The sequence below is a fragment of the Rhipicephalus microplus genome, unplaced genomic scaffold (assembly GCF_043290135.1).
Source record: "Rhipicephalus microplus isolate Deutch F79 unplaced genomic scaffold, USDA_Rmic scaffold_208, whole genome shotgun sequence".
Classification (NCBI taxonomy): Eukaryota; Metazoa; Arthropoda; class Arachnida; order Ixodida; family Ixodidae; genus Rhipicephalus; species Rhipicephalus microplus.
Genome location: NW_027464779.1, coordinates 125,001 through 135,000, shown reverse-complemented (window position 1 = coordinate 135,000; position 10,000 = coordinate 125,001). Strand labels below are relative to the sequence as shown.

At 60.4% G+C, this 10,000-nt stretch overlaps 1 non-coding gene across 1 annotated transcript; it reads left to right on the top strand.

Annotated features, from left to right (window-relative positions):
- The first annotated feature begins 7,136 nt into the window (after positions 1–7,136).
- On the top strand, positions 7,137–8,951 carry LOC142792236 (small subunit ribosomal RNA). The gene has a single exon (XR_012890765.1). It is a non-coding gene; the product is annotated as a small subunit ribosomal RNA (ribosomal RNA).
- The last annotated feature ends 1,049 nt before the right edge of the window (positions 8,952–10,000 follow it).

Sequence of the window (10,000 nt, the reverse complement as noted above, 5' to 3'; positions counted from 1 at the left end):
CTGAGCCTGGCTGGTGGCCCACTCACTCGATCGCCATGTCTGTTAGCCACAGTTTTCCCGGTGGTGCCGCACCCGGGCTCGCCCCGGCTGACGCAGTTTTCGCGCCGCCCCGGCTGACGCGGTTTCGTGCCGCCCCGGCAGACGCGGTTTTCGCGCCGCCCCGGCTGACGCGGTTTTTGCCGCCCCGGCTGACGCAGTTCGGACTTAGCACTTTTCGGCTGTGCCTGGCTGGCGGCCCACTCACTCGATCGCCATGTCTGTTTGCCACAGTTTTCCCGGTGGTGCCGCACCCGGGCTCGCCCCGGCTGACGCAGTTTTCGCGCCGCCCCGGCTGACGCGGTTTCGTGCCGCCCCGGCAGACGCGGTTTTCGCGCCGCCCCGGCTGACGCGGTTTCGTGCCGCCCCGGCAGACGCGGTTTTTTGCCGCCCCAGCTGACGCAGTTCGGACTTAGCACTTTTTGGCTGAGCCTTGCTGGCGGCCCACTCACTCGATCGCCATGTCTGTTTGCCACAGTTTTCCCGGTGGTGCCGCACCCGGGCTCGCCCCGGCAGACGCGTTTTTTTTTTTCTTTCGCCCCGGCTGACGCAGTTTTCGCGCCGCCCCGGCAGACGCGGTTTTCGCGCCGCCCCGGCAGACGCGGTTTTTTGCGCCGCCCCGGCTGACGCGGTTTTTTGCCGCCCCGGCTGACGCAGTTCGGACTTGGCACTTTTTGGCTGAGCCTGGCTGGCGGCCCACTCACTCGATCGCCATGTCTGTTTGCCACAGTTTTCCCGGTGGTGCCGCACCCGGGCTCGCCCCGGCTGACGCAGTTTTCGCGCCGCCCCGGCAGACGCGGTTTCGTGCCGCCCCGGCAGACGCGGTTTTTTGCGCCGCCCCGGCTGACGCGGTTTTTTGCCGCCCCGGCTGACACGGTTCGGACTTTGCACTTTTCGGCTGTGCCTGGCTGGCGGCCCACTCACTCGATCGCCATGTCTGTTTGCCACAGTTTTCCCGGTGGTGCCGCACCCGGGCTCGCCCCGGCAGACGCGTTTTTTTTTTTTTTTTCTTTCGCCCCGGCTGACGCAGTTTTCGCGCCGCCCCGGCTGACGCGGTTTCGTGCCGCCCCGGCAGACGCGGTTTTTTGCGCCGCCCCGGCTGACGTGGTTTTTGCCGCCCCGGCTGACGCAGTTCGGACTTTGCACTTTTTGGCTGAGCCTGGCTGGCGGCCCACTCACTCGATCGCCATGTCTGTTTGCCACAGTTTTCCCGGTGGTGCCGCACCCGGGCTCGCCCCGGCAGACGCGTTTTTTTTTTTTCCTTCGCCCCGGCAGACGTGGTTCCCCCCCCCCCCCTCCGTCTTTCTTTTTGTTTTTTTTTTTCGCCGCGGCTGAAGTGGATTTTTCGGTGCCTCGACGCCCCGGTAGTCGCGGTTTTTCCGTTTCCGCACGGCCCCGGCTGACGCTGCTCGGTCACAGTCGCCTTTTGTGGTGATTGCAGACTTCTTGAGCGCGGGTGTTTTTTTTTTTTGTTGTTGTTGTTGTTTTATTACGCATTCGCTCCAGCAGACGCTGTTTAGACTTTTTGTTTCCTCTTTTATCCTGCGACGAGGTGACGAGGTTTATTCGGTGCCCCGCCGCCCCGGCTGAAGTGATTTTTCCTGTCCCGTGCCGCCCCGGCTGACGCGGTTGGGACTTCGCGTTTGTTCGGCCGCCACGGGTTTTGGCGCACTCGCTCGGTTGCTTGTTGTTGCCACTTGTTGCGAACCCAGGTTTCTTGAGCGAGCGCGGGCGTTTTTTCTTCCTTTCTTTCTTTGTTCTATGTGTTAGCGAATCGGCCTTTAATATCACACGAGGACTCACAACCAACAATTTTCAGTTTGAAGTGTAAAAAATCTGCAGGTGTTGACGTAACTGACTTGCCCCGTACCCTTGAGTACATCCATGAAGTTCTCGTAGTACTACTAAATCGCATTATTCCAAGTGGAGAAATTCCCATAAACTTGCAAACCTCTACACGAAAATCGGTGCGCGTGATAAAGTTGAAAATTATCGTCCGATATCAAATGTGCCTTCTATAACACAAATTCTAGGAAAAAAAAAAAAAAAAACACTTGTTCGCCGTTTTCTGCGCCGTGACTGGCAGCACTCCGGCGAAGCGAAACGGGGTCGATTCGAGCACGATATCGGCGTCTTTCGACGTGCTCGCCGGCGACCGTCGCACGAGTACGTCGCACGAGCGCGTCTGCCGGGGCGCCGTTTGCGAAGCCGACGCAAAAGTGGGAACCGCCGCTCGGATGATCGCCGCTTTCGGCAGAGTGAGTGTTGGCACTCCGGGGAAGCGAAACAGCGTGAATGCGCCCACGAAATCGGCGTATTTTGAAGTGCCCGCCGGCGACCGTCGCACGAGTACGGTAAACCGCGTCAGCCGGGGCGTAGTTCGGGACGCCGACGAAAAAGTGGGAAGCGCAACTCGGATCTTCGCCGTTTTTGCAGGAGTGAGTGGCGGCCCTCCTGCGAGACCAAGAAGCATCGATTCGTGCACGAATTCGGCGCCTTTCGACGTGATCGCCGGCGACCGTCGCTCGAGTAGGGCAAACCGCGTCTGCCGGGGCGGGCTTCGGGACGCCGATGCGAAAGTGGGAAACGCTGCTCGGATGTTCGCCGTTTTTGGCCGAGTGAGTGCTGGCACACGGGCGAAGCCAAACGGGGCCGATTACGGCACGATATCGGCGTCTTTCGACGTGCCCGCCGGCGACCGTCGCACGAGTACGGTAAACCGCGTCAGCCCGGGCGGAGTTCGGGACGCCGATGCGAAAGTGGAGAACGCCGCTCGGATCTTCGCCGTTTTTGGAGGAGTGAGTGGCGGCACTCCGGAGAAGCCAGGGAGCGCCAATTAGCGCACGATATCGGCGTCTTTCGACGCGCTCGCCGGCGACCGTCGCACGAGTAGGGCAAACCGCGTCTGCCGGGGCGGGGTTTACGACGCCGACGCAAAAGTGGGAACCGCCGCTCGGATGTTGGCCGTTTTTGGCAGAGTGAGTGCTGGCACTCCGGCGACGCGAAAGAGCGCGAATGCGCCCACGAAAGTGGCGTATTTGGACGTGCGTGACGGCGACCGCTGCAGGAGTACGAAAAACCACGTCAGCCGGGGCGAGCGACACACGGCGGTCTGGGTGCTTATCGCTGCTATTATAGGGGCACCCCGGCAGACGCAGAAAAAAAAAAAAAAATTTTCGACCTTCTTTTTTGCTGGTCGAGCTCGGGTAACCCAGGTCGCAATGGGAGCCGCGCACGAAAGCGGCGTCGCGAGACGCGTTCGCGGTCGCTAGTCGCACGAGCTCGGCAACCGCGTCAGCCGGCGCGGAGTTCGGGATGCCGACGGCTAAGTGGGTACCGCTGCTCGGATGTTCGCCGTTTTTGGCCGAGTGAGTGCTGGCACTCCGGTGAAGCCAAGGAGCGCCAATTCGTGCACGATATCGGCGTCTTTCGACGTGCCCGCCGGCCACCGCCGCACGAGTACGGCAAACCGCGTCTGCCGGGGCGGGGTTCGCGACGCGTACGCAATAGTGGGAACCGTCGCTCGGATGTTCGTCGTCTTTGGCCGAGCGAGTGCTGGCACTCCGGCGAAGCGAAACGGGGCCGATTCGGGCACGATATCGGCGTATTTCGACGTGCTCGCCGGCGACCGTCGCACGAGTACGGCAAAGCGCGTCTGCCGGGGCGAGGTTTGCGACGCCGACGAAAAAGTGGGAAGCGCCGCTCGGATCTTCGCCGTTTTTGCAGGAGTGAGTGGCGGCCCTCCTGCGAGACCAAGAAGCATCGACTCGCGCACGATATCGGTGTCTTTCGACGTGCCCGCCGGCCACCGCCGCACGAGTACGGCAAACCGCGTATGCCGGGGCGGGGTTGGCGACGCCGACGCAAAAGTGGGAACCGCCACTAGGATGTTCGCCGTTTTTGGCAGAGTGAGTGCTGGCACTCCGGCGAAGCGAAAGAGCGCGAATGCGCCCACGAAAGTGGCGTGTTTGGACGTGCTTGACGACGACCACCGCAGGAAAACGAAAAACCACGTCAGCCGGGGCGAGCGACCCATGGCGGTCTGGGTGCTTATCGCTGCTATTATAGGGGCACCCCGGCAGACGCAAAAAAAAAAAAAAAATTTTTTTCGACATTCTTTTTTGCTCGTCGACCTCGGGTGACCCAGGTCGCAGTGGGAGCCGCGCACGAAAGCGGCGTCGCGAGACGGCTTCGCGGTCGCTAGTCGCACGAGCTCGGCAACCGCGTCTGCCGGGGCGGAGTTCGGGACGCCGACGGCTAAGTGGGAACCGCCGCTCGGATGTTCGCCGTTTGTGGCCGAGTGAGTGCTGGCACTCCGGCGAAGCCAAACGGGGCCGATTCCGGCACGATATCGGCGTCTTTCTACGTGCTCGCCGGCGACCGTCGCACGAGTACGGCAAAGTGCGTCTGCCGGGGCGGGGTTTGCGACGCGTACGCAATAGTGAGAACCGTCGCTCGGATGTTCGTCGTCTTTCGCCGAGCCAGTGCTGGCAATCCGGCGAAGCCGAACGGAGCCGATTCGGGCACGATATCGGCGTCTTTCCACGTGCTCGCCGGCGACCGTCGCACGAGTACGGTAAACCGCGTCAGCCGGGGCGGAGTTCGGGACGCCGATGCGAAAGTGGGAAGCGCCGCTCGGATCTTCGCCGTTTTTGGAGGAGTCAGTGGCGGCACTCCGGTGAAGCCAAGGTGCGCCAATTCGCGCACGATATCGGCGTCTTTCGACGTGCCCGCCGGCCACCGTCGCACGAGTACGGCAAACCTCGTCTGCCGGGGCGGGGTTTGCGACGCCGACGCAAAAGTGGGAACCGCCGCTCGGATGTTCGCCGTTTTTGGCAGAGTGAGTGCTGGCACTCCGGCGAAGCGAAAGAGCGCGAATGCGCCCACGAAAGTGGCGTGTTTGGACGTGCTTGACGACGACCACCGCAGGAAAACGAAAAACCACGTCAGCCGGGGCGAGCGACCCATGGCGGTCTGGGTGCTTATCGCTGCTATTATAGGGGCACCCCGGCAGACGCAAAAAAAAAAAAAATTTTTTTCGACATTCTTTTTTGCTCGTCGACCTCGGGTGACCCAGGTCGCAGTGGGAGCCGCGCACGAAAGCGGCGTCGCGAGACGGCTTCGCGGTCGCTAGTCGCACGAGCTCGGCAACCGCGTCTGCCGGGGCGGAGTTCGGGACGCCGACGGCTAAGTGGGAACCGCCGCTCGGATGTTCGCCGTTTGTGGCCGAGTGAGTGCTGGCACTCCGGCGAAGCCAAACGGGGCCGATTCCGGCACGATATCGGCGTCTTTCTACGTGCTCGCCGGCGACCGTCGCACGAGTACGGCAAAGTGCGTCTGCCGGGGCGGGGTTTGCGACGCGTACGCAATAGTGAGAACCGTCGCTCGGATGTTCGTCGTCTTTCGCCGAGCCAGTGCTGGCACTCCGGCGAAGCCGAACGGAGCCGATTCGGGCACGATATCGGCGTCTTTCCACGTGCTCGCCGGCGACCGTCGCACGAGTACGGTAAACCGCGTCAGCCGGGGCGGAGTTCGGGACGCCGATGCGAAAGTGGGAAGCGCCGCTCGGATCTTCGCCGTTTTTGGAGGAGTCAGTGGCGGCACTCCGGTGAAGCCAAGGTGCGCCAATTCGCGCACGATATCGGCGTCTTTCGACGTGCCCGCCGGCCACCGTCGCACGAGTACGGCAAACCTCGTCTGCCGGGGCGGGGTTTGCGACGCCGACGCAAAAGTGGGAACCGCCGCTCGGATGTTCGCCGTTTTTGGCAGAGTGAGTGCTGGCACTCCGGCGAAGCGAAAGAGCGTGAATGCGCCCACGAAAGTAGCGTATTTGGACGTGCTTGACGGCGACCGCCGCAGGAGTACGAAAAACCACGTCAGCCGGGGCGAGCGACCCACGGCGGTCTGGGTGCTTATCGCTGCTATTATAGGGGCACCCCGGCAGACGCAGAAAGAAAAAAAAAAATGGGGACATGGCGTGCGTCACCGTGCGGCTTCGCAGCGTTGCCGAAGTCGCCGAGCCCTTCGACTGAGCCGAACGGCGGACAGGGAACGTTGGTCGGCCGTTCTAACCTGTCGGTGCCACGCCGAGACGTCGTTAAGGAAAACCGCGTCGTGGGCCTCTACGACGCCGTCGAGTCGTTGTACGTTTGGTGTCCAGCGTGTCGGCGGCGAGTAGCGGACACGTCGTTCACGACTTCGGTCTTTCGCAGTCGACGCGAACTTGCGGAGAGTCGTGGTGCCTCACGTTTTCGGCAGAAACCGCGGCGGAATTTTCCCGTGCGTGCGCGCACGACCTCGGTGCTGTGCCGTCAGCGTAGTGTTGCACAAACTCGTGGCCTACCCAAGGTGCGGTACGTTTGCGGCCGTATCCTCGGTGGGAATTTCGTGAGTAGGGTCGCAAATTCTACGACCTCGGCGGGTTTGAGAGCGACGTAGACTTGTGGCACGCTCAACATGCCACACGTTTCGGGGCACACCCGCGGTGAAATTTTCTCGAGTACGCTCGTATTAGGGCCCAAGGAGGTCTGGGTACTTATCGCTGCTATTATGTGGGGGTTCTCGTGAGCGGCGTACGCGAAAGCGACCGGGTGTCTGATATGCGGCGGGCTTCGGCCTCGTCAAGCGTGTCCTCGGGTCTGCTCCAGGGGAATCCACGGCAGTCGTCTGCAGCCTCATCCGCTTGATGCGTTAGGGGCTGGTTGTCGGACGGTGCCGTTTTACCACGATATCGAGGTGTGTTCCGTGTCGTCCTCGGGCGATTCAGATGCGAAAGCGCCGAAGACGCGGGCGTGACCCGTCGTCTGGCGGCTTTGCAGTCTCGGCTCCGTTGCTAGTTCCGGCCGGTCCACCGACAGTGCAGCGGGCTTGGGCAACCCGCACGGCGCGACCGAGTCGATGCAACGAAAAAGAGCGAGCATGAACGTGCTTCTTGCCGCACGGCTCCCACTCGTCTTTCGGGAAGGTTGTGCCGTAGCGAGCTCGAACGCCGTCATCTCGGAGTGCAAAATAAGCGTGTTGGGGCGCCTGAAGGTGGCCTCCGCCGCACACAGACTGCGTCCGGCCCGCCGAGGGCGAGGACGGACGCGCAGTCGAACGATTACCTGGTTGATCCTGCCAGTAATCATATGCTTGTCTCAAAGATTAAGCCATGCATGTCTAAGTACATGCCGAAATAAGGCGAAACCGCGAATGGCTCATTAAATCAGTTATGGTTCCTTAGATCGTTTCTTCCTACTTGGATAACTGTGGCAATTCTAGAGCTAATACATGCAGTGAGCCTGGAGCCCTTTGGGTAACGGGTGCTTTTATTAGACCAAGATCGATCGGGTTTCGGCCCGTATTGTGTGGTGACTCTGGATAACTTTGTGCTGATCGCATGGCCACGAGCCGGCGACGTTTCTTTCAAGTGTCTGCCTTATCAACTTTCGATGGTAGGTTACTTGCTTACCATGGTTGTTACGGGTAACGGAGAATCAGGGTTCGATTCCGGAGAGGGAGCCTGAGAAACGGCTACCACATCCAAGGAAGGCAGCAGGCGCGCAAATTACCCACTCCCGGCACGGGGAGGTAGTGACGAAAAATAACAATACGGGACTCTTTTGAGGCCCCGTAATTGAAATGAGTACACTCTAAATCCTTTAACGAGGATCAATTGGAGGGCAAGTCTGGTGCCAGCAGCCGCGGTAATTCCAGCTCCAATAGCGTATACTAAAGCTGCTGCGGTTAAAAAGCTCGTAGTTGGATCTCAGTTCCAGACGAGTAGTGCATCTACCCGATGCGACGGCTCGGACTGAACATCATGCCGGTTCTTTCTTGGTGCACTTCATTGTGTGCCTCGAGATGGCCGGTGCTTTTACTTTGAAAAAATTAGAGTGCTCAACGCAGGCGAGTCGCCTGAATAAACTTGCATGGAATAATAGAACAAGACCTCGTTTCTGTTCTGTTGGTTTTTGGAATACGAGGTAATGATTAAGAGGGACGGACGGGGGCATTCGTATTGCGGCGCTAGAGGTGAAATTCTTGGACCGTCGCAAGACGAACTACTGCGAAAGCATTTGCCAAGAATGTTTTCATTGATCAAGAACGAAAGTCAGAGGTTCGAAGGCGATCAGATACCGCCCTAGTTCTGACCATAAACGATGCCAACCAGCGATCCGCCTGAGTTACTCAAATGACTCGGCGGGCAGCTTCCGGGAAACCAAAGTATTTGGGTTCCGGGGGAAGTATGGTTGCAAAGCTGAAACTTAAAGGAATTGACGGAAGGGCACCACCAGGAGTGGAGCCTGCGGCTTAATTTGACTCAACACGGGAAAACTTACCCGGCCCGGACACTGGGAGGATTGACAGATTGAGAGCTCTTTCTTGATTCGGTGGATGGTGGTGCATGGCCGTTCTTAGTTGGTGGAGCGATTTGTCTGGTTAATTCCGATAACGAACGAGACTCTAGCCTATTAAATAGGTGCGGGGTTCCCAGCACCTTACAACCTTCTTAGAGGGACAAGCGGCTCCTAGCCGCACGAAACAGAGCAATAACAGGTCTGTGATGCCCTTAGATGTCCGGGGCCGCACGCGCGCTACACTGAAGGAAGCAGCGTGTCTTTATCCCTGTCTGAAAAGACTGGGTAACCCGTGGAACTTCTTTCGTGATTGGGATAGGGGCTTGCAATTGTTCCCCTTGAACGAGGAATTCCCAGTAAGCGCGAGTCATAAGCTCGCGTTGATTACGTCCCTGCCCTTTGTACACACCGCCCGTCGCTACTACCGATTGAATGATTTAGTGAGGTCTTCGGACCGATGTCCGGCGCGGCCTTTCGGTTGCGCCGGTCTGTTGGAAAGATGACCAAACTTGATCATTTAGAGGAAGTAAAAGTCGTAACAAGGTTTCCGTAGGTGAACCTGCGGAAGGATCATTAACGGATTGTGAAGGGTGAGCGCCTCAGCTGCGTCTGCGCCCGACACTTTCTGCCGCTGACCCCGTTTGGACGCGGGGTCGGCTTTTCCCCACGGGGCTGCCTGAATGTGGAGCGGCACCCCGTGACAAATTGTTGCGCCCAGCGGACGCCAACACCGCGACCTTGGACGGTCGGCCAGGTGGCGGACGCGGGTACAAACGGCGCAACGCACTCATAGGTCGGCTTTCGACCCGCCACTGCACCGTGGCTCGAAGCGCTCGAAATGCGCGACCCGACCGCTGCGGGACCGCCTAGTACTGTAAACAGGAGCGGCGGAGCGCGAACGGCGAGTCGTGGTTACGTCGGTAGAAGGCGAGGCTGCGCGTTCCCGAAACGCCAGCCGAGTGCCCTCCCGACCGTTCGAGCGTGCAAGAACGAGACCCGACAATCGCGCGGCGACTGCCAAGTACGAGAGGAACGGCACAAGCGTCGGCGGTCGGTCAAGGAACTGGCGATGTGACGGGTCCGCTGTGCACCAGTGCATACCGTCCCGCCGTCCGCGGCAAGCGCCTCCGCGTCCTCGGGTGACGGAGGCTGCCGGTCGGTTCTTGCAGGCGAGGGATCTCGCTGGCACCGGTTCGCGTTGACGCGCGGCCGGTCATGGCACGGCGATGCGACGGCCGAGGTGCGCAGTACTCGATGGAGGAACCGCACGCTCCGATGACCGTCCCGCCCTCCGCGGCGTATGCGTACCGACCGTAATGGTTGCAGCAGCGCCGGCCGGCTTTTGAATTCGCCACACGAAACACGGTGCGAGATCGCGGTTAGGGGAGCGTCGACGTTGCCAGGCGTTTTGCTTGCTGCCGAGGGAAAGGCGGCACGGCCACGTCGCGCTCGTCGCGATTAGCGGGTCTGCGCGCTTTGGGAAGGTGCCGCAACGACTTGCCGAAAGAGGAAGCACGGAAGAACGAGGGACTTGGACGTCCCGACAATTGAACGCACTTGCGGCCAGGCCCTTGCTGGCTTCGTTCTTCCGCCTCGAGTAGGCTCGTACGCGGCTCCGGCGCCGA